Source organism: Mustela erminea, chromosome 4 (genome assembly GCF_009829155.1).
Source record: "Mustela erminea isolate mMusErm1 chromosome 4, mMusErm1.Pri, whole genome shotgun sequence".
Taxonomy (NCBI): domain Eukaryota; kingdom Metazoa; phylum Chordata; class Mammalia; order Carnivora; family Mustelidae; genus Mustela; species Mustela erminea.
Genome location: NC_045617.1, coordinates 111,783,416 through 111,809,487, shown reverse-complemented (window position 1 = coordinate 111,809,487; position 26,072 = coordinate 111,783,416). Strand labels below are relative to the sequence as shown.

General features: G+C 36.8%; 1 protein-coding gene and 1 long non-coding RNA gene across 8 annotated transcripts in view; one reads left to right on the top strand and one right to left on the bottom strand.

Moving 5' to 3' along the window:
- Window positions 1–26,072, bottom strand: part of COL19A1 (collagen type XIX alpha 1 chain) — a 330,919-nt gene that overhangs the window by 191,978 nt on the left and 112,869 nt on the right. The window lies entirely within an intron of this gene.
- LOC116588819 lies at window positions 18,447–18,886 on the top strand. Its single transcript, XR_004285101.1, has 2 exons — window positions 18,447–18,477; window positions 18,801–18,886. It is a non-coding gene; the product is annotated as an uncharacterized LOC116588819 (long non-coding RNA).

The window sequence follows — 26,072 nt, the reverse complement described above, 5'->3', positions numbered from 1 at the left end:
AAGAAGAAGAAAGAGAGAGAGGAACAGAAGGTATATTGGAGTAAATTATACTAGAGAATTTCCCTAATATGGCAAAGGGAACAAGCATCCAAATCCAGGAGACACAGAGAAACGCCTCAAAAATCAATAAAAATAGGTCCACACCCCATCATCTAATAGTAAAACTTATGAGTCTTAGTGACAAAGAGAATAAACCTGAAAGCAGCTCAGGACAAAAAGTCTGTACCATACAATGGTAGAAGTATTAAACTGGCAACAGAGTTATCCACAGAGACCTGACAAGCCAGAAAGAACTGGCATGATATATCCAGAACACTAAATGAGAAAAATATCCAGCCAAGAATACTATATCCAGCTAGGCTATCATTGAAAATAGAAGGACACATAAAAAGTTTGCAGGACAAACAAAAACTAAAAGAATTTGCAAACACTAAACCAGCCCTATAGGAAATATTGAAAGGGGTCCTCTAAGCAAAGAGAGAGCTGAAAGTAGTAGAAATGAAAGGAACAGAGACAATATACAGTAACAGTCACCTTATGGCACTAAATTCATATATTTCAAGAGTTACCCTGAATGTAAATGGGCTAAATGCCCCAATCAAAAGACACAGGGTATCAGAATGGATTAATAAAACCAAAATCCATCAATATGCTGTCTACAAGAAACTCATGTTAGACCCAAAGACACCTCCAGATTTAAAGTGAAGGGGCGGAAAACAATTTACCATGCTAATGGACATCAAAAGAAAGCTAGAGTAGTAATCCTTATATCAGATAAATTAGATTTTAAGCCAAAGACTATAATAAGAGATGAGGAAGGACACTATATCATACTCAAAGGGTCTGTCCAACAAGAATATTGAACAATTTTAAATATCTATGCCCCTAACATGGGAGCAGACAACTATATAAACCAATTAATAACAAAATCAAAGAAACACATTGACAATAATACAATAATAGTAGGGGACTTTAACACCCCACCCCCCCTCACTGAAATGACAGATCATGCAAGCAAAAGATCAACAAGGAAATAAAGGCCTTAAATGACACACTGGATCAGATGGACATCACAGATATTTTCAGAACATTCTATCTCAAATTAACAGAATACACATTCTTCTCTAGTGCACATGGAACATTCTCCAGAATAGATCACATCCTGGGTCATGAATCAGGTCTCAATCGGTACCAAAAGATTGGGATCATTCCCTGCATATTTTCAGACCACAATGCTCTGAAGATAGAACTCAATCACAAGAGGAAAGTTGGAATGAATCAAATACATGGAGGCTAAAGAGCATCCTTCTAAAGAATAAGTGGGTCAACCAGAAAATTAAAGAATTGAAAAAATTCATGAAAACAAATGATAATGAAAACACAATTGTTCAAAATATGTGGGACATAGGGGCACCTGGGTGGCTCAGTGGGTTAAAGCCTCTGCCTTTGGCTCAGGTCATGGTCCCAGGGTCCTGGGATCAAGCCCCACATCGGGCTCTCTGCTCAGCAGGGAGCCTGCTTTCCCCTCTCTCTCTCTGACTGCCACTCTGCCTACTTGTGATCTCTGTCTGTCAAATAAATAAATAAAATATTTAAAAAAATATATGTGGACATAGCAAAGGCAGTCCTGAGAGGAAAGTATATAGTGATACAAGCCTTTCTCAAAAAACAAGAAAGTTCTCAAATATACAACCTAACCCTTCACCCAAAGGAGCTGGAGAAAGAACAGCAAGCCAAGCCTAAACCCAGCAGGAGAAGAGAAATAATAAAAATCAGAGCAGAAATCAATGAAATAAAAACTAAAAGAACAGTAGAACAAATCAAGAAAGCTAGGAGCTTGTTCTTTGAAAGAATTAATAAGACTGATAAACCCCTGGCCAGACTTATCAAAAAGAAAAGAGTAAGGACCCAAATAAATAAAATCATGAATGAAAGAGGAGCGATCACAACCAACACAAATAATACAATTATAAGATTATAAGAAATTATAAGAACCACAAGCAATTATAAAAACATATTATGAGCAACTATACGCCAGCAAATTTGACAATCTCGAAGAAACGGATGCATTCCTAGAGATGTTTAAACTACCAAACTGAAACAAGAAAAAATAGAAGACCTGAACAGACCATAACCAGTAAGGAGACTGAAGCAGTCATCAAAAATCTCCCAACAGGGGTGCCTGGGTGGCTCAGTCGGTTAAAGCCTCTACCTTCAGCCCGGGTCATGAACTCAGGGTTGAACCCCACATCGGGCTCTCCGCTCAGCAGGGAGCCTGCTTCCTCCTCTCTCTCTCTGCCTGCCTCTCTGCCTACTTGTGATCTGTCTGTCAAATAAAAAAATAAAATCTTAAAAAAAAAAAATCCCAACAAACAAGAGCCCATGACCAGATGGCTTCCCAGGGGAATTCTACCAAACATTTAAGGAATTAATATCTATTCGCCTGAAATTGTTCCAAAAAATAGAAATAGAAGGAAAACTTCCAAACTCATTTTATGAGACCAGCATTACCTTGATCCCAAAACCAGACAAAGACTCCGTCAAAAAAGAGAGTTACAGACCAATATCCTTAATGAACATAGATGTGAAAATTCTCACCAAAATATTAGCCAATAAGATCCAACAGTACATTAAAAGGATTATTCACCACGACCAACTGGGATTTATTCCAGGGCTGCAAGGTTGGTTCAACATCTGCAAATCAATCAATGTGATACAATACATTAGTAAAAGAAAGAACAAGAACCATATGATTCTCTCAATAAATGCTGAAAAAACATTTGACAATGTACAGCATCCTTTCTTGATCAAAACTCTTCAATGTGTAGGGATGGAGGGAACATACCTCAATATCATCAAAGCCATCTATGAAAAACCCATAGAGAATATCACTCTCAATGGGGAAAAACTGAGAGCTTTTCCCCCTAAGGTTAGGAACTGGCATGGATGTCCACCATCACCACCACTATTCAACATAGTACTAGAAATCCTAGCCTCAGCAATCAGACAACAATAAGAAATTAAAGGCATCTGAATTGGCAAAGAAGTCAAACTCTCACTCTTTGCAGATGATGAGATACTTTATGTGGAAAACCCAAAAGACTCCACTCCAAAACTGCTACAACTCATACAGTAAAGTGTCAGGATATAAAATCAATGCACAGAAATAAGTTGCATTTCTATACACCAACAAAAAGACAGAAGAAAGAGAGATTAAGTAGTCGATTGTACCCAAAACCATAAGATACCTAGGAATTAGGTTTATTCCAAAAGAGGTTTACCAAAGAGGTAAAGAATCTGTACTCAGAAAACTATAAAGTACTCATAAAAGACATTGAGGAAGACACAAAGCAATGGAAAAATGTTCCATGCTCATGGATTGGAAGAACAAATATTGTGAAAATGTCCATGCTACCTAAAGCAATCTACACATTTAGTGCAATCCCTATCAAAATACCATCAATTTTTTTTCAAAGAAATGGAACAAATAATCCTAAAATTTATGTGAAACCAGAAAAGACCCCAAATAGCCAGAGGAGTATTGAAAAAGAAAGCCAAAGTTGGTGGCATCACAGTTCTAGACTTCAAGCTCTATTAAAAGCTGTCATCATCAAGACAGTATGGTACTGGCACAAAAACAGACAAATCGATAAATGGAACAGAATAGAGTGCCCATAAATAGACCCTCAACTCTATGGTCAACTAATCTTTGACAAAGCAGGAAAGAATGTCCAATGGAAAAAAGACAGTCTTTTCAACAAATGGTGTTGGGAAAACTGGATAGCCAGCCACATACAGAAAAATGAAACTGGACCATTTCCTTACACCACACACAAAAATAGACTCAAAATGGATGAAGGACCTCAGTGTGAGAAAGGAATCCATCAAAATTATTGAGGAGAACACAGGCAGCAGCAACCTCTTCGACCTCAGCCGCAGCAACTTCTTCCTAGAAACATCACCAAAGACAAGGGAATCAAGGGCAAAAATGAACTATTGGGACTTCATCAAGATCAAAACTTTTGCACAGCAAAGGAAACAGTCAACAAAACCAAAAGACAACTGACAGAATGGGAGAAGATATTTGCAAACAACATATTAGATAAAGGGCTAGTATCCAAAATCTATAAAGAACTTATCAAACTCAACAACCAAAGAACAAATAATCCAATCGAGAAACTGGCAGAGGACATGAACAGACATTTCTGCAAAGAAGACATCCAGATGGCCAACAGACACATGAAAAGTGCTCGACGTCACTAGGCATCAGGGAAATACAAATCAAAACCACAATGAGATATCACATCACACCAGTCAGAATGGCTAAAATTAACAAGTCAGGAAATGACAAATGTTGGAGAGGATGTGGAGAAAGGGGAACCCTCCTACAGTGTTGGTGGGAATACAAGCAGGTGCAGCCACTCTGGAAAACAGTATGGAGGATCCTCAAAAAAGTTAAAATAGAACTACCCTATGACCCAGCAATCACACTACTGGGTATTTACCCTAAAAATACAAATGTAGTGATCCAAAGGGGCACGTGCACCTGAATGTTTATAGCAGCAATGTCTGCAATAGCCAAACTATGGAAAGAGCCTAGATGTCCATCAACAGATGAATGGATAAAAAACATGTGGTAATATATACAATGGAATACTATGCAGCCATCGAAAGAAATGAAATCTTGCCATTTGCAACTACATAGATAGAACTAGAGGGTATTATGCTGAGCTTAATAAGTCAATCAGAGAAAAACAATAATCACAGATCTCCCTGATATGAGGAATTTGAGAGGCAGAGTGGGGGGTAGGAAAGGAAAAAATGTAACAAGATGAGACCCGGAGGAAGACAAAACATAAGAGACTCTTAATCTCACAAAACAAACTAAGGGTTGCTTGGGGGAGGGGGTATTTAAAGGATGGTTGGTTATGGACATTGGGGAGGGTATGTGATTTGGTGAGTGCTGTGAATTGTGTAAGCCTGACGATTCACAGACCTGTACCCCTGGAGCAAATAGTACATTACATGTTAATAATTACTTTAAAAAGAGATGTGCTTATAAGGAAATCTGCAAGCCTGACTATGGTAATAAAATTTAAATAATACCTATAGAGAGAACAGAGTTGATAATCTGATGGGGTTTGTGCTGCATGGCGAGAGGAAAAGAGATGTGGCAGAAGGCTAAAGAAGAAACATGGTGCTTCAATTCGATCACTGGCAAAAATCTGCAATGGACTGTAAAAAGTTTAATTACATTAAGAAGCAAGTACAGGTCACTGTGGGCAAACAAGTTTCACAAAAACCAAGTCACTTACTTTACTATCATTGTTACCAAATCCTATAATGTTTACTACATGTCAAGCATTGTTTTAAGCATCTTGTAATTCTGTGAGAATCCAGGATAGGACTATTACTCTCATTTTACAGATGAGGAAACTGAAGACAGAGAGGTTATATAAGTTGCTCAAGGTCACACAACTAAGCAGCAGAACGGGTTTCAGCTTAGGCAGCATGGCTCCGTTGTCTATGCTCTAAAACTACTCATTTCATTGACTTTTGAAACAGGTCAGGATGATAAAAAATGAAATGTATATCTGGATTTCTGCAAAACAGTTGGCAAAGTCTCTTCTGGTGTCCCTCAGAGTAGTAAACAGAAATACAGCCTAGGAAATACTACTATTGGTGAGAACATAGTGGGGAGAAGCATGATACCAATGGATTTCTCCCTCTCCTTCACTTGTAAGGTCTCTTCACTTGACATTATTGACAATTCTTTGTTATGAGAGGTAACCTGTCCATTGTAGGATATTTAACCTCATCCCTGGCTTCTATTTACTAGAAGCCAGTGTTCAGTCTTTCTTACCCTGTCTACCCTCTGTCCTGACAAATAAAAATAACTCTAGATAGTGCCAAATTTTTAATAGGAGGTAAAATATATCAGAACCACTGATATATTACACACTATCATTATATATGCAACAGATTCATGATATGAAATGTTACAACAGACTGGAACAATATGCCATAATAAACAACATGAACTTCATTAGGTTTAAATACACAATCCAGCACTAAAACTAATTCTGGATAGGTTATACTTAAAAATAAAAATATTAAGGTAACAGAAAAAAATATAAGTGAACATAGGTCAGAGCTCATGATGAGTAAGATGAACCTAAAGAAGGGACAAAAAGAAGAAACTGAGAATAGGAAAAATATATTTGACAAAATATTAATTATAAACTTATAAGGTAAAAATATTATAAACTAAACTAAAAGACAAATGACAAAATAGGGAAAAGTATCAGATGGTGGTTTAATAGTTAACATCATTACTATGCAAAGAGTTTTTATCATTTATAAGAAAAAGAATAATATCCAACTGGTAACTGAGCATAAAAAAATCAGGCAATTCACAAGGAATGCATAAGAAATGCTAGAGGATGATTAATATTTTAACTGGAATCAATCCATCAGGTTATAAGTTAGAACTAGGTGAGTTCTAAGACCTCTCTCCATTGCAAATTCTACCATTCTCCAAAAAACCAGTGGAAATTGTGTATGCAGACAGGAAAACGAAAAATATTCAAAAGTTGCATACATAATAAATCCCAAACAAAAGAAATTTGACAATAGTAACCAGCTGTTCTCTTTTTCTTCATTCAGAAGAGTATGAGTAACAACAAAACTACAGTATTAAAGATTTAAGCTAGAATTAAAACTGATTTGACATCAGAGGTTGTTAGAAAGTAAATGCATTCAGATTGTTTCCCAGTGTTTGGGTAAGTTCGAAAGCAAAAAGGATTAAAAAACAAAGCCAACAGGACTTCTCTAGAAATTTCTTTGAAAATACAATAAATCATTCTGGTCCAATGCAAAAGTAAATGCAATCTCAACCAAAGGAAAGAAGATAAATGGAAATTAGATTACATTTAAGATTTTTCTAGTTCTCATTCTTTGGTGAGACTAATTTCAAAACTAAACCAAAAGTTAATGTTCTTCCAAACAGTATTGTAGTGCTTTGGTATTCAAAATACTACATCAGGTAAGTAATGAAACCCTTTTACAGAGTTTGAATCAGTCCATTTTATTCACAATGCAGGTAGATATTAATATTACTAATATTTCAATAGCTACCATCAATAATACACTAGCTTTTGTTCTCTACCCCTTATTATATGCCAGACTTGTGCCAAGTGCTATAGCAAGGGCTCATTTTATTCTAGCAATAACCTTATGAGGTGGGTATTCTCATCCCCATTTAGTGATGATAAATCACCAGCTCAGAGGACATAGGTGACTTTCACAGGGTCAAAAAACACTACCTATTATGTCAAGTTATTTGCTCAATTACTTTGATCTCATAGGGACTTGATAAATTATAATATACCAACTTTTTAATTAACTCTTCTTTTATTGTCATATCTGAGTTTACAAATAAATTTAGTTATAGACAAATGTAAATGGATAAGTGTAAATGTTATGGATAATGTGGGAGATATGGATTAAAATTATTTTTTACAGGAATATCTAATTGTTCCAGGAGTTTTGTTGAAAAAATAAAAACCCATACATAATTCTGCTGAATTATTTGTGTACCTCTCTTGAAAATAAGTTGTCATGTATTTGTGGAGTTACTTCTGGACTTTATTCTTTTCCGTTTATTTGTCTATCCTCATGTGAACACTAAATTTTCTTGATAGTTTATGATAAATGTTGAAATCAGGTAGTATTAGCCTTCAGGTTTTGTTTGGTTGTTTTTCAGAGTTGCTTTGGCTGTACCAGCTCATTTGTATTTACACATGACTTTAAGATCACACTGAATGTAATTCTTGGTATGATGGATATCCATGTAAAAATGAACTTTGGTCCATATCACACCCTACATGAAAATTAACTTGGGTGGATTTTAGAATGCAAAACTAAAAAATTGTAGAGCAAAAAAGAAATCCTTTTGACAGTAGGTTAGAAAGAAGTTTATACTTTGGAATCTAATTTCTGTATGTCTCATATCTTTTTCCATTCCTTTGTTCTTTCTTTACTGCCTTCGTTTTATTCAAAAGATATTTTTACTGTACTATTTTAGTTTTCTCTTATGAGTATTTAATCTTTCTTAAGTTTTTAAAAAAGTAATTGCTCTAGTATTTATAATATGCATCTTTAACCTATCACAATCTATTCCAGTTAACATCAGCTTAATTTCAGTAAACTATGGCAACTTTGTTCCAACTTAGTTCCACTTCTTTCCCCTTTCTGTGTCCTACTGCTACCATATACATTGCATATGATATATGTCATAGGCGTATATTAGACACGTAGTAGTACAGTGTTAAAGTTTTGCTTTAGGGACGCCTGGGTGGCTCAGTTGGTTAAGCAGCTGCCTTCGGCTCAGGTCATGATCCCGGCGTGCTGGGATCGAGTCCCACATCCGGCTCCTTGCTCGGCAGGGAGCCCGCTTCTCCCTCTGCCTCTGCCTGCCATTCTGTCTGCCTGTGCTCGCTCTCTCCCCCTCTCTCTCTCTGATAAATAAATAAAACCTTAAAAAAAAAAGTTTTGCTTTAAAAATAGGCTTTTAAAGAAATTAAGAGAATATAATCTATATATTATGCATCTATATGTGAATATCTACCAGAATTTACATTGACCAATATATTTACAATTTCCAGTGCTTTTCATTCCTTCCTATGGATTTTCAGTCTGAAAGTCTCTTTTACAAACTCACGAGGGTCATGTCTGCTAGCAAAGAACTCAATCCATTTTTTGTTATCTGGAAATGTCTTTATTTTTCCTTCATATCTGAAAGATAGTTTCAGTAGATATAGAATTCAAAATTGACAATTTCTTTTTGAGTATGTCATTCTATTGCCTCTGGTCTTCACTATTTCTAAAGACACTTTAGTTGGGGTGCCTGGGTGTCTCAGTCATTAAGGATCTGACTTCGGCTCTGGTCATGATCCCAAGGTCCTGGGATCAAGCTCACATCAGGGTCCCTGTTCAGCCGGAAGTCACTTGTCCCTCTCCCACTCCCCATGCTTGTGTTCCCTCTCCCACTGTGCCTCTGTCAAATAAATAAATCAGATCTTTAAAAGATATATAAAGAAACATTAGCCATTGTTCTCATTGTGGTTCCATGCACATGATGAATTGTTTTTCTTCTAATGCTTTCAAAATTCATTGTTTGTGTTTGGTTTTCAACAGTTTGACTACAGTGTATCTAGATGTGGTTCTCTTTATGCTTATCCTATCTGGGATCTATTGAACTCGCTGGATCTTCTATCAACATTTTTCATCAAACTTAGTAAGTTTTTGGCTCTTGTTTCTGTCTTGTTTATCACTCTCCCCTCTAATGGGATTCACATAAACTGGATATAAACCAGCTTCCTTAGGATCACTCTTGTGTCTGAATAGCTTAGTCATCATCCAGCAATTTAGATAGAAATTGTATTCTAACACCTCAAATGTATAGGGCTTCTATCCTTTTCTGATCAATCTATAGGTAAGTTGGAGAATGCATTTATTGTTACAGCCTTTCTCATCTTCTTCATTTTTTATTTTTCTTTTTGCTGGGATTATTTAGATTTTTCCTATATATGCACATAGTTTACCAGTTATCCTTCTATCCTATATATGTATTTTATTTTATATATATATGTGTGTGTGTGTGTGTGACATATATAACTATATATACACACCATTATATATATTACATAATATATATATATATATATATATATATATATATCAGTGCAAACTTAAAATAAATTTAGAGTAGAGACTATTTGATTTGTGTTATTCTCTGGTCTATCAGTATGAAAATAAATCTGCTTGATATAGATCAGAAACAATTTAAAAACATTTCTTTTGTAAATTATAAAGGTTTAAAGTTTTCACATACATTTATTACATAATTAGCTTTTCAGTACTTTAAACTACTCAAATATCTTGCTTTCTATTTGCTATTAAGAATCAGTAAGTTAGGGGAGGCTCCTGGGTGGCTCGGTGGGTTAAAGCCTCTGCCTTTGGCTCGGGTCGTGGTTTCAGGGTCCTGGGGTCGAGCCCCGCATTGGGCTCTCTGCTTGGCAGGGAGCCTGCTTCCTCCTCTCTCTGCCTGCTTCTCCACCTACTTATGATCTGTCTGTCAAATAAATAAATTAAAAAGAAAAAAGAATCAATAAGTTAAAGAACATCTTTAAACAAATCCCCTTTGCCTAAATGATGTAAATTTGAGAATCAAAAAAAAAAAAGTAGTATTTTTTTTACTAATCACATATCCAGATTAACTAATGAAAAGAAGTTATAAGACAGAAATAAATAAAACATCCTTTTCTAACTAAAAGGGTATCTGTGATTAAGATTTATCATCTTAATATATCTCACAATACATATTAATTTTATGTTTTGTTGTTATTGATGATGATGATGACACAGAAGTGCCTAACTGATTGTTTCTGGAAGCTAAATATAGACTGAGAAACATGATAGATTCTCAAAAACTGCCCAGCCAGAGCTTAAGGTCCTAACTGTGATCTAGTGAACAGAGTCTGGTGCTTGGAAACAGGAGGCTTGAGCCTAATCACACATCTGTCTCTCCAGCTGTGTGAATCTTTGCCATATTGACCTCTTGAGTTTTTAACTGATAAAACCAAGTACCTTCTAAACCTACCTAATTAGTATTGTTGCACTGCTGCAGATAAAAGAATTTATATGTAAGGTGCATTTACCCAGATTATTTTAAAATCAGACTTCATAAGTCCATGAGGATGAACAGAGATAAAGGCTGAGACAACTTTGTTTTGAGACCAATGCTCCTGCTTTTAAAGTCTCAAAGAGACTGTCTTGATAAACGTATTTATATCACAAATTGTTCAAAATTCTTTTATCTAAATGGATTAGAGTCAAGATTACTCACCTAATTGCATTTGTGACATAAGCCTAATTATGTTATCTCTCCAAGGGGGAGAAAAAACTTAATCTTACAAAATAACTTCTACAGAATCAGCTTATATCAATGTCTTTTAGCAACTAAAAATGCAGATAGATTAATAATTATAGATTGTAGGTTTAATTTGGTTCAAATTTCATATATGAAGAGAAGATCCTCTTTTAAAAAACACTCTCATTGATGTATCATAAACCATTTCCAATATCATGTTACTGTCCATTACTTAGAATAATTTTAGACACAAAAATGTTAGTATAATTAAAGAATTTAGAAGATCCTTGGAACTCAAAATACCAACAAGTGATCTTATCTTTGATTTGCTAACTAACCCAATGGCATAATTCTGGTTAAACTAACAGATGGTTTACATAAGTTCAAGTCATCCACTATTAAGTTTCCCTAGTCTTCTTTACTCCGTTAACTTGGCTAATCGCTGGCAAGAAAGCCACCCAATTGACATTCATAAAGCATCTAGAATTTAAAACTCCTGTAGAAAGGGAGACCTTTGGGAAATCAACTATGAGGCAGTGGTCTTTCATATTTGCTAATGTAGTGTCAGAACACCCAAGCCTCACAGAAATTTATTTTGTGGTACTGGGACAAAGGAGACATTCAAAAGAACGGTTGTCAGGAGGACTATCGATACAATAATAACAGTAAAATAACGAATCTACTGAAATGTCCCAAGGTAACATGTTGGCAAGATGGTATGCCTTCCCACTTTGCTTAAAACTGTGGTCACTATATTAGGAATGCCAATAAGAAGATGTAAGTTATTTTCAGGTTAGCTGAGGAGAGAAAGAAGTAGAAGGAGAATATCTGACTTGCTTTTTCAATATTCCCATTTTTTAAAAATTTGTTATTTTTTTGTTTTTATTTGAATTCCAGTATCATTAATATATAGTGTAATATTAGTGTCAAGTATATAATATAGTTACATCAGCCTGACTCTCATTGCGACAAGTGCCCCCCCGTAATTCCCATCACCTATTTCAACCCATCACTGTCCCAGACCCCCTGCTTCCCCACTCTGGTAACCATCAACTTGTCTATAATTAGTCTGCTCCTTGCTTTCTTCCTCTCTCTCTCTCTCTCTGTCTCTCTCTCATTTTTACCCTTTGTTCCTTTAGTTTCTTAAATTCCACATATAAGTGAAATCATGTGGTACTGGATGGATCTGGAGAGTATAATGCTAAGTGGAATAAGTCAGTCCGAGAAAGAGCACATTTGATTTTAAAAAGGAAGGAGGCAACATAGCAGAAATAAATCCAGGGTAATGTGATATACCAAGAGGATATGTCTCTGGGGAAGCCAAGCCCAAGGTGATATCTGAGGAGGTGGAAAAAGCACGGGCAGGGCATGAGACTGGGCAGGATGTGAGATATGCTCATACAGGCCCATCCTTAAAATCATCTGACTGGTTTGCCCACCCATTCTCAGATGCACACAGGCAGAGGCAAATGGTAGGTCTCCCACCAATGTCTTGTGAATGAAATATCATCAGGAGGAATTTTGAGTAAAATAATTGCATTTTAAATGGCAGTTTCTCAGGCCGATTTGGAACCGGGGCCACACCCAGAATGAAATCTCAAAACTGCCAAATCATCTGTGTTCTAATGTAAAATTTTCCGAATTACAGCAATGTTTGCAATGGTATTTCAGGATCTTTTCAAAATCCACCGTTTAATTTCATTTTGTTGATGAGGAAAGGAGATGGAACTTTATTCTCACCCGGGAGAGACAATTCAGTCTGTTGCAGCTGCTGCCCAGGATCCAGTGAGAATTACAGATCTAGGAGGAAACTCTCCAGAATCATCACAAGCAAATCTCAACTTGTTTGAGATTGACTTGTTCTTTCTCTGACTAGGATGCAAGGATCAGAGAGGTTTCTTCTCTGCTTGTTTTGGCATTAAATCTTTGGTAAACTTTTCTAGGAGGTCTCACTCAATTAGAGTTAGCAAGATAGAGCAAAGAATTTAACATCAGTAAAATCACAACCTTTCTGAGCTTGGCCTAATAATATCGCCTACCTTTTGGCATTATTTTGAGCTGCTCCCTGTGAAAGGTGTTTATAAACTCCCATAAATGTTACTTATTTTTATTACGATAAAAATATGTAACAAATTAGTGTAAGCTTATGAAACTTTTAATTGTACTATGGTTATATAAGAATATTCCTGTTCTTAGGAAATACATAGTGAAATATTTAGGGTTAAAGGGCTAAATATTTACGTTAATATAAAGGTTAAAGGTTAAAGGGCTAAATATTTAGGGTTAAAGGATTTAAGTAACTTATTCCTAAATCATATAGAAAATATATCTGCATGTGATTACAGAAATAATCTATAAAGATGTATACCATGTATAAGTATATAATGTAAAAATATATAAATTATAGATATTTATATATATGTACGTGTGTAGAGAGAGAGAGATGGAGGGAGAGAACACAAATAATTCACCATATGAGGTAAAGGATATAAAAGTGTTTACTGTACTATTTTTGCTTTTACAATTTTGCTGATATTATTTATAAAGTTTGTGGTTTAGTTTTTCTCATTGAACTTTGACTAAGGAAAATTATGTAATTATAAGTCTACTTAATTAAAGCAATACTAATTAATCAAGCAAATCAATTGCATGACAACTCTGTGTGAAGCCTTATACCAAGGACTGGGAATGTGAAGACTCAGCATTGTTATCTGGTGAAGACCAAGCTCTGATAATTGACCAAGGAGTCCACAATATTGAGACCCAGAGGAGTTTGGGGGTGAGTAAAGTATGGTGTACAGGTGTGGTTAGAAAGCCTTCAGAATGGAGGTGAAAATTAAGTTAGACCTTGAAGGATGGTTAGGACATAAACAATGTGTAGGAACCTGGAAGGTGTTATTCTAAGAGATAGAGGGAGCAGTCAAAGATTCCTGGTTTATGTCAAGGCTAACTGGAAGAGGCTGACAAAGAAAGGGACAATTTGAGGACCAATAAGGATAACTACAATGGATTAAAACAGGTTAATAACACTAAAAAAGAAACAAAATAAAACATGATTGGTAATGACTGTGACATACTAAAGAATCAACTCATTATTTTGAAAGATGGAAAGAATCAAGCATTTATCAGGATTTTCTTTGTCAACCATACCACTGGGTAATCAGAGCATAGATGAGGGGAAGTTTCTCCTTTTTTTTTTTTTTTTTAAAGATTTTATTTATTTATTTGACAGACAGAGATCACAAGTAGGCAGAGAGGGAGGCAGAGAGAGAGGAGGAAGCAGGCTCCCCACTGAGCAGAGAGCCCGATGCGGGGCTCGATCCCAGGACCCTGGGATCATAACCTGAGCTGAAGGAAGAGGCTTAACCCACTGAGCCACCCAGGCGCCCTGGGAAATTTCTCCTTATTAAAATATTACAGCTGGGGCGCCTGGGTGGCTCAGTCGTTAGGCGTCTGCCTTCGGCTCGGGTCATGATCCCAGGGTTCTGGGATCGAGCCCCGCATCGGGCTCCCTGCTCAGCAGGAAGCTTGCTTCTCCCTTTCCCAATCCCTCTGCTTGTGTTCCCTCTCTCGCTGTGTCTATTTCTATCAAATAAATAAATAAAATCTTAAAAAAAAAAATAAAAAAAATAAAATAAAATAAAATATTACAGCTAATGAATGCAGAGGAAATGATAAAATTAAAATTTTTTTACAACCCTAAATGAATTAAGGGATGTAAATATTAATGACCAATAGCTGCAATCATCACAGAAATTTCCAGACATTTTACTGCTTCTGACAGAAGAAGTTATAAGGTAGTCTTGCCTAGAATTTTATACCTAAATCTGATCTAACTGCCATTGAAAGCAAACACAGAAGAGACAGAAACATATTAAATTACCCCATGGGAATATAATCAGCAAATCCAGACTGGAAAATTCTTCAAGACAAAGAAATAATATAATGAAAACAAACAACAAAATGACAGAGAGATATAAAGGAATATTATAATAGACACTCAAAAGCAAAGCAACCAACTGGAATGTGTGGGCTTTATTTGGACCCCGACTAAAGCAAATTGTTAAAGAAATTTTACAGTTTTTATGATCTTATTGGAAATCTGAACACTGAATGAATAACGACATTGAGAAATAACCGCTAAATTTTTTAAAGTGTGATAATGGTATAATGCTTATGTAAGAAAAGCTCTTGTCATTTAGATGCACACTGAACTGATAAAGCATAGGCTGCCTGGGATTGCCTCAAAACAACACAGGATGGGGTCGAGCCATAACAAGATGGCCAGGAGTTGAAGCCAGCTGGTATGGACATGGAGATTCATTATCTTATTCTGTACATTTCTGTCTGTTGAAATTGTCCTTAATAGCTTCTTAATTTTGTCTGAGTACGGGTTCTTTATTTTATATATAGATAAGTGAACTATATTTTTTCATCTCCATAAATATTTCATTTCCACACATTCCTAGTTAAACATTTTGATACCTATGTAAGAATTTCTTAATAGGTAAAGCCCTGAAAATGAAGACAAAAGTTACTTATTCACAACTAATGTCTAGCACTTATAGTGTAAGTGCTAGATATTAGTTGTGAATAAGTAACTTTTGGTTACTTAGCACTTATAGTGCTAGACATTATATGTCTATGAGATACTATTTCTCAGAGCTTTAACTCATTCACCTCACCACGGCACTAGGGATTAGGTACTACTATATTCCCCACATTCTAGATGAGGAAATTGATGTAGAGCTAGGTAAAGTATCTCCACACAGCTAAAAAGTGGCACAGCCAGGGTTTGAACTCAGGCAGTTCTGTTCTAGAGCTCAGGTTTTTAAACTTTAGTGTATATTTAATTCTGTACTTAATTATTGGCAAGATAATTATTGGCATGCTTTAGGCAAGATCCAGAGCAAAAGAACTGGAAGAGGCTATTGCAGAACAAGATAAAGGTAAAAGCAAAGGCACAATTAAAAGGACCAGTAAGTTAACAGGTTTAGATAAAACACAGGATTCTGAACAAGAAAGATGCAATTGGAAAGCCAGACAAGATTAATTGGTAAAAGACCATGAAGGGCAAGTTAGGGGGTGTTGGGACATTGTCCTATAGCCACTGGGAGCCACTGATTTTTTTGAGCAGAAGACTGACACTGTACATTTGGAGATTAATGGAACTGGACATGTAGGACAGGTTATTGGGAGAGGAGAGATTAGAGGCAGAAATTTAGTTAGGAGCTACTCCATCCATCTAGGCAAAAGCAAGGAGAGCTGGAACTTGGGTTAACAGGGTGGAAATATAAAAGAAGGGCAGCTATGAGAAATGAAATGGGACAGAAGCAAGAGACAAGAGAGAAGTGAGTTAACAAAAATGACAAGTCTGGGGTCTGGACAAAGCTTGGGAGAATGGCGATGTCCTCACCACAATTAGAAAACATCAAATGCAGGAAGAGAAGCAGGCATGAGAGAAAGTAAGGGTTCTGCTTTAGAAATACTCAACTAAAGACATCAAGAAGACATGTGGGTGAATAGGTCCAGGAGGTAGGTGGGTAAAGTGGACCAGGAAAGAACTCAGGTGCAGGACGGAGATTCAGGTATCATCCTTCTGAGAGGTGATAGTTGCCCTAAGACAAATTGAGACTGCCAAGGGAAATGGGAAGTGGTTTAGTTTGAATCTCCACCAGTATTAGGTCCTCTTGATACATGAATGTTGTTTCTTTCTTTTTCTTTTTTTTTTTTTTTTTCAATTCTTCCAGGGCATTTAGCGCAGACTCCATACGATCTCAAGTCTGATTCATGAAGAGATGTAAGAAATGCTGGGAATCTCTTCATAAGCAGTGTCTTGATCTCCCAAATTGATCCCACGACAGCGCTTCTTTGTCCAAGCAATGAGAATGGTTTGTTTTCTGACTGTGTCTTATCTGGGAACCAACTAAAAGGGAAAGGCCAGATCTCAAAAGCAAACTTGGAGTGGAGGACGGAAGATCATTCTCAGATAATTCAGATGTATAGTCTTACTTTAGACTGTGCTACCTTTATCTTCTGGCCTAAATTACTCACACACTGATAGGGTCATGATTCACTATTGAATTGTGAGTCAGGTCTAGCCGGTATGAGAAATAGAGGAAATAACATTCCAGTTTTTACCTGCCTCAAATGCTACAAACCACCGATAAGTAAGGCTTCAGTTAATCAGAAATGAAACTGCAGGAATGGGGAAGGAAAACTGCAGGAATGCCGCTGTTTCGCACGTTTAAATTATTTCTAGTTAAAGTTTAAAAACTCTGAAAAACTAAAATAAAGATCTGTCTCCTACTGCAAGGCCAACAACAAACCATTTCTGAGTCTTTCTCAGAACCTAGATGAATCACATTATTCAGTTTAAAGCTTTAGGAGTCCAAATAATTATCTTTTTTACTGACTCAGTTTATTCCTCCCACGTCAGAACTCGATGTTCGTACTTCATTTCAGACTTTTCACATTTTCCATTTACTGCAACCTTGGGCTGAGAAAGCCCACGACTTGACTAGATTTTATAGGGCACTTTTGTGGGATTAACAACTCTATTCCAGTAGGGGTTCTCTACAGGAGAAGGAGGAATATTAGCCAGAGGACTCCTCAGTAAGCACAGCTGGGGATCCTTATCAACAATGAAGAACCAGCCCCACAAGGCAGTTAAGCACAGCTGGGAGGCATTTTGTTAGATCCAAGTCTTAGAAGCCAGTCAATGGAGGGGCTGTGATGTAAATGGTGATGCTTCTAACCTTTTAGAAAGCCTCACAAGCACATAAAAGCACCTCTAGATGACTCTGTTACAGCCACTTTTCTGTTCATGAAACCAGTAACCAGGCAATCTTTTCAAGGACTTAAGCCATCAGCATGATTTTTTTTTCTAAGATTTTACTTATATATTTGACAGAGAGAGAGAGTGAAAGAGAGCTCAAGTAGGCAGACGGGCAGGCAGAGGGAGAGAGAGAAGCAGGTTCCCTGCTTAGCAGGTTGCCTGATGTGGGACTTGATCCCAGGATGCTGGGATCATGACCTGAGCTGAAGGCAGATGCTAACCCACTGAGCCACCCAATCCCTAGAATGGTTTGTTTTAAATTTATTCCAGCCTCAGAGTTGATGCTTCTCAGTAGCAAATGAATTTTCTGTCAGGGTCGCACCCCTAAGATGGCGCCGGTTGCACCCCTAAGATGGTGCTGGCTACATAGCCTGAGCAGCATGGACTGCCTGAAAAACATCCACCCTGGCCACACGTGACCTCGTGCTCGTCACATGAACACCGCATGCCACCACTGCCTATGAGCCCCAGATACCTCCTGTTCAAGTGAACACCTCTGTGATTGGCTGTATACCTCCTGTTCACGTGAACACCTCTGTGATTGGCTGTTATGCCCTATATAAGGCTAGGGAACTTCCCCGCAGGGGAGGGAGAAAGATGACCAGGGAATAAACAAGAGCTTGTGCATCGACCTGTGTGTGTGTTGGTGTTGCGTCATCTCTGCAGGCAAGGAGCGCGCGACATTTGGTGCCGAAACCCGGGAACTGTGAGTATATTTAAAAATAGCAAAATACAGTGAAGGTAGAAATTCTGATACTGGTTGAGATATGTTCTGATTTACTGATAATTTTAAGGTATATTTAACTTTTTAATTTTATGTGCATTGATCTCACATTGAACAGTTTTGTCAGAGTGAAATACAATGTTTCCATTTTGTTTACTTGATTTTTAGAAGTGGTAGTTCTAACAGGAAGATTTCATGGAATAGAAGTTGTGCAGCTTTTTAAACTTAGCGTTTTAGGGAGAAGGTGAGAGAAGGCAATACATGAGTACTTTTTCCCCCTCGTCATATTGCACGTTCGTCACTAGGGCGACCACAAAGGAAAGGTTAGAAGTTTGCTGAAGAGCAACCACAAAGGGACAGCAGCTGTATGTTCGCAGATCGTGACTGTAAAGGTAAAGATAATGGGGTCGGAAAGTTTTAGACTCCAAATGGAGAGCCCCTTGCGGGCACTTATGAAAGCTAACGGAACCCCTCTTGAGAGTTATTTAAGAAGTTGTTTTTCAGGAGGTGGGAATTTGAATAGTAAACCTGCGTCATCTCTGTGAAACCTTAAGATGATGAAATAGAACCTTTCTTTGTTCCTATTTCTTTAGTTATCACTGTCTTATCTAACACTTTGAACCAGTTAACTCAGTTGGAGCATGGTGCTAATGTGGCTAAGGATGGGAGTTCAATCCTTTTATAGGTCCCTTAACTTTACACACTTACACAGAACTCTTCATAGCTACAGATTGCCACTTCTTGTAGGTATATATCTCACAATTCAGCTCTTAGTCACAGGGAAGGTGAGGAGTATAGCTTAGCATAAGCCTTTCATCTCAAATGGAAAGGCAGCTTAAATAATTGGTATATGTGATACTATAGACTTTTAATCTAATATTTAAATTAAACATAATAATGTAATATCTAAAATATGTATCTCTATAATTTTCTCTGGGTAAGACCATTTTCTAAATAGTATCTTTTAAAAATTAAATTTCAATAAATTAAGTTTCAGTAAAAATTAGGTACAAATACAAATAAAACATAGTAAGAAAAGGTGAAATCCTGTTAACACTGAGTTCTTGTGCCTAAGTTTGGGTTTATTAAAGGAAAGTATACTTGGTGCTATACAAAGCAGCAGAGTCTTCAGGTCACATATACTATTCAGTATCACACAACTCCTAATTTCTGTCCTTTGCAGTTTATGTTAGTACCAGTTCATGTTAGTACTTTTCTCAGTTATGAGTTATGATTAGTATTATTTTTAGTACAATTTTTTGGTAAAAGATGTTAGATAAGTAAATATTGTTAAACACTTCAGTTGCTCTTAAGCTCCTCACATGCTGTTTAATCAGAAGAGTGTTGATTTGATCTCCAGAAAGAACCAAAGAAAGAGTTTACAAAGTATTTTGGATGTTGTACTGACCTAGATTAGGATAGTTGCTGTTTGTCATTGCTCATTTGGTATTGTGCTGCTAAGCAGTATCCAGAACTGAGGGACTACCCAACATCTCTATGCCTTTTTACCTCTTCTACCGTCTTAGGTATTCTGTACTTGACTTTGCTAACTTTGCAGGTCTAGGGATGAGAAGTTTATTGAGGTAATGGAGGGTTATAATCAAGTAATTTGCTTCTGCTAGAGATAAAGTGAATGGATTTTGTAATGAGTGGTCATGATCAGAATAAAGGTTAAAAGGAAGCAAGCATTTTCAGATGGTTTTTAAAACTAATCTTTTGGCCATAATTTCAAAAGTAATTGACACAGATTATTTACTTGAATCCTGAGATGTGAGGATTTGGATCTAAATCCTGTATCCACTTTGGGGAATCATTAATATCAGGACTAAACTCTAAGGACTATTGAGGAATTAAATCTAAATGACCTTGAACATTCTTGATACATGTTATGTCCTAATCTTAAAAATGGTCATTTAGATTCAGAGCTACATTTGTGGCCTTTGAAATAGGCCAACTTAGAACATTTCTGTATTTGGCAAGTTGTGCCCCTCTTATCCCAGCACCCTCCTTTGGAGTAAACGATGGACCCCCCTACTGTGGATACTCATCCTACCCTTCAGTGTTTTGACTCAACCATGGCGGAATAGAGAAGTACAATTATGGGCCATGGTGCAAGCCTGGCCCACTCCTCTGCCCCTCTCTAACGACTCGACAGTTTTTCCTTTGTTTTTCTCTACCAATGCAAGTACCGGCTTTCCATCTCTACCATACGAGAACACCGAAGCAGCTTACAACATCACTTCCTTACTCCTTCCCAGGAGCCTTTGCTTCTTTGTTCGTTTTAACTATTCTTCTTCCTTTCAACCCCCTTGTATATCACTCGTAATGATCCTCAATCAAAGGGTAGATCTCCTCCAGGAACAAATGAACCTAATGTCGCAAATTCTCTCCACCAGTTGTATCCAGCCCTTATCGGGCATATGCATCACATCTAACTTGTATTCTAATCTCTCCTGAGCAGCGAACCTCTCCCGAGAATTACCTCAGATGCTCAAAGGCACCTGGTCAGCCAAATTCCACAATCTGACAGCCTCCCTCCAGATGGAGATTCTGCAGATCAATGCCACGAGAGTCAACCCTCTTACGGCCTCCCAATTCCTACAAACTATGCAGGCAGTGGTGACTTTTGGGAAATCCTGATTTGGGACTATTGCACTTGGCTGTATTGTGCTCTTCGTACTCCTCCTGGTGCTGCGTTGGATAAGGGCCCTCCAACGCACATTAGCCAGAGACCGGCAGGCTGTACATCAAGCCTTGGTAGCCATAGAGCATGGTAGCTCACCCCAAGTATGGCTTAGCATGCTGGACCAGTAGTCAATGACGGGTAATGAGGACGATAACGGCGTACCAACCTAAGACAGAAGCTGCAGCATGCTCTGCAATATTTGATGATGGGTAAGGCGCAAGTTGATTGTCCCAATCTAAGACAGGCACGGTCCCTTATCCATACAAATAAATAAAGAAGGGGGAGCTGTCGGGGTCGCACCCCTAAGATGGCGCTGGTCACGCCCCTAAGATGGCACCGGCTACATAGCCCGAGCAGCATGGACAGCCTGAAAAACATCCGCCCTGGCCACACGTGACCTCGTGCTCGTCACATGAACACCGCATGCCACCACTGCCTACGAGCCCCAGATACCTCCTGTTCACGTGAACACCTCTGTGATTGGCTGTATACCTCCTGTTCACGTGAACACCTCTGTGATTGGCTATTATGCCCTATATAAGGCAAGGGAACTTCCCCGCAGAGGAGGAAAAAGATCGACCAGGGAATAAACAAGAGCTTGTGCATCGACCTGTGTGTGTGTTGGTGTTGCAACATCTCTTCAGGCAGGGAGGGTGCGACAATTTTCCTTTAATACAAGCCTTGTGTGTGGGCCACAGGTTAAGTTCATTTCTTCCCTGGGCCAAAGGCTATGGTTGGTACTTCTAAAATGAGGGAAAATGGGGAAAATTAATTTAAGAGATAGAGTTACTAGTAAATAATATATTCCATTTTTTTATACTTTGATTTTTGAGGAAGAATGTAGAATGTAAGAACAGGATAGAGGGTTTTTGTTTTGTGCTTTGGGTTGGTGTAGCCAGTGGTGTGCTGTAGATAAAAGTTGGTTGTAATTGCTGAACACCCACAGGCCTTAAGTGGACACCCCTGGGAGGTGCCTTTTGACCTCAAGCCATTAAGATGATTTTTAAAAATGCCCAAAGTCTTAGCAGTGGAGAGGATTTCTAATGGACAGTTGCATTCAAATCTCTCCTCTCTATTAATTTTCCAACTGCTACTACAAAAGGAGGGTTTAGTGACTCAGAGTGAGAGCCATAAATCTTGGTGGCTTCTTATATAAGTCTGAAGTAGATAGTACAGGTAAGAATTGGTTTAAAGATACGTATTCCTTAGGTTCCTCAAAAAGTTGAAAATAGAGCTACCCTAAGACCCAGCAATTACACTACTGGATATTTACCTTAAAGATACAAATACAGTGATCCGAAGGGGCACGTGCACTCAAATGTTTATAGCAGTAATGTCCACAATAGCCGAACTATGGAAAGAACCTAGATGTCCATCAACCAATGAATGGATAAAGAAGAAGTGGAATGTGTGTGTGTGTGTGTGTGTGTGTGTGTGTGTATAGGAATACTATGCAGTCATTAAAAGAAATGAAATCTTGCCATTTGCAATGATGTGAATAGAACTAGAGGGTATTATTCTGAGTGAAATAAGTCAGCCAGAGAAAGACAATTATCATATGATCTCTCTGTTTTGAGGAATTTGAGAGGTAGGGTTTGGGGGTAGGGAAGGGAAAAAGGAAACAAGATGGGATCAGGAGGGAGAAAAACCATAAAAGACTCTTAATCTCACAAACAAACTGAGGGTTGCTGGGGGGAGGGGGTATAGAGAGGGTGGTGGGGTTATGGACATTGGGGAGGGTATGTGCTATGGTGAGTGCTGTGAAGTGTGTAAGCCTGATGATTCACAGACCTGTACCCCTGGGGCTAATAATACATTATATTTTATAAAAATAATTAATAAGCAAACTTATTAAAAATACGTATTCCTTGAAGAATGTTTAGGGAGTTCTTACATACACTCTACAGTCAGATTGTATACTCAGAATTCAGTCTAGGTAGGACTCCAGGTGTTGATTATCTTATATAGATATGTTTATAGATTAAAATCACCATTAATCTCAAATTTTACTTATTGTGCAAGAATCTCTGAGGGGGTTGATTAACATGCAAACTCCCAAGGTACATGTCTGGACTTCCAATCCAGTAAATCTATGGTGGCACTCAGGAGCAGGCATTTTAAACACCTAGGATATTCTGATGTGGACAGTCGGTAGATGATAATATGAAAACCACTGGATATATTTTATACAGGATGTTTTTCATTAAAGTCTAATAACCTCATCTTAAACTGAAATACATATACCTTCACCCACCCTTTCTGACACATAAAAGGAGGGAGATATATATAAATTTATGCCATTCAAAACTTTTACTGGCATCTCCTACTTTTAATTGACACCTTTCTATGTATGTCATTTGAAACCAAAACCTATGTAATTAATTGTAAAATTGATTTCTTCTTATGTTGCTGAAAAAAATTTACTTTTGTTTTTATTTTTCTTAACTAAGCAAGACATTCAGTTTCTAGGCTATTAGAGCAAACTCTCTAAGTAGGATATGACATGAAGAGAATACATGTTTTAACAAGGCCCTGAACTGTGTTTTCTAAAGACCCTAATGGGCCCACTGGAGTTGTTATAATCTATTAAATTCAATTTATGAAGGTAGAAAGTCCTTAAATATGCATTTTATGATAATATGCTTTTTAAGATGTCCCTTGATATATATTATATACACTGCTAGACCATAATGGCTATTAACTCAAGAAAATTAATAGTATGCATTTTTAAATGGCCTAAACTTTCAAAGACTCCCAGAAGAGATTTTTTTAAGAGAAGTTTTTAAAATAAAGGAAATTTTTACTATTTTGCAGAAAAAGAAATAAACATTTAAAGAACCTTTGGAGATGATCAGTAATGATGAAGGAAACTGAGATTTCATGTCTCTACTTTCCACTTTCTAGGTCCTTGTTTTTCTGATTAAGCTATCTCTCCAATACACCTAAATATAAAATCTGAGTCTTCTCTTTCCCTTTGTCTCTTTTTCTAATGGTGCTGAACTCACATTGGACCATGGAACCATGAATGTCAGGAAGACTGCTCCTATTCAGAGGAAGGAATAAAGAAATGAATAAAATACCTCCGTGTTGGCATTTGTCAATCTCCATTGATTTTCTTAGAGTCTCTCCCACTGGTAGACTCATTCACTGATGGGACTCACCAGGCTGAAGATGCCAAACCATCTCACACAACAAAAACAAGGTTAAATACAACTTATAACCTTGTACTATCACAATTTTTAAAGTGAGGAATTTATTTTCAAGTATTACAATGCCCTAGGAAATAAGTATTTCTCTAAAAAACATGTTTGAGGTGTATTTCTGTTTTGATACCAATTCCTTAGGTAGGGAGACTTTTTATACTTACCCAAATTGAACTTCAACAAAAATTTCCCTCAAATGCTACCAGCTCTTATATGAAGCTGGTATTACATATTTGGTTTTTATATTTACATTAATTTCTTTTTTAAAGTGAAGAAAATTATCAGTCTCCTATGGAATAGGTTTTAGATTGGTCTCAGATAACTCCACAGCAACATTCAATATTCAATGATAATAGACTAATGGCTAAAATGTCCCTGAGGGAACAAGGATGTCCCAAGAATCATAGCCGACCTAAACGGTCATTAAAGTATCAAGTAAGAGAAAATTTGGGGAGATCTCCACATACTATGCATATACATTTTTCACGAACTTTTTGAGAAGAAACTACCAGAAGACAAACATCAGCCAACCAAGAGAATACAGAAACTGTAGGCATGTGACTGACCATGAACACAAATTCCATTTAGCTGTATAACAAAAAAAAAAGTTAGGGATTATGGTTAAGAACAAAACATAAATATGTATACTGAAAAATTTTGGAATTGTATATCAAAAAAATTAGAAGGGAAAGAAAAAAAGAGTGGCAAGTTGGGTATAATAATTCCTTTATCTTTCATGATGAGGTGTTAAAACATTGTCTTTTAAACCAATGGATTAAGTAACAGAGTTATCGTATTAGTAATACCAAGGTGAACTAACAAAAATAATATCATTCATTGAAGTCAGATAGTGTCAGGGATAAAAATGTAAATATATTGGTTCTGCTATTCCAGAAAAGAAAATCAATAGATATGGAGTGGAAAAACAGAGAATATAGCTTATTTTATGAATATAAGCACTGGAATATAAGTTTTCCAGATTTTGAGAAGATACAAACAAAAAAAACCAAATCTATTAAACAAGACAAAATAATTAAACCCATAATTTAATTTTTTTCAAACAGAAACCTCCAGATCCTGTTTGTTTTTCTGTGAATTATTAGAAATACTTTGGAAGAATTCAAATATTATACATATGCCTTCAGAAAAAGGAAACAAAAAAGTCACAGTTTTCAATTCATTTTATGAGGCCTGCATAACCCTACTGCCAAAACCTGACAAGGAAATTATAAGAAAGAAATATCTCAAGTTTTTCATAAACATGGATACAAAAACCATGAAAAAAAAGTTATTAGCTAATTGGATGCAGTGATATACAAAAAGAAATAGTACATCATGAACAGATGAGTTTTATTCTAGGACTCTAAGTCTTGTTTAACATCTTAAAGTTAATCAATGTAATTTCCCACATTAGTAGAAAAAAAAGGAAAGTCGTATTATCGCCTGACCACTTCTAATAAAAGCATTTTTTAAATTAAATACCTGACTGGATATTTAAGGGAAAACTCAGAAAGCTATATTCTTAATATCCTAATTCTGAGAAAGATTCTCTACAAAAGCCTAAAGCATACTTAATGATAAAATATTGAATCATTTCTCCTTGAATTCAGGAAAAAGATAGAGCTGTCCATTATACCATTTCTATTATATTGTTCTGAATGTCCTAGTCTGCATTTTGACAAGAAAAA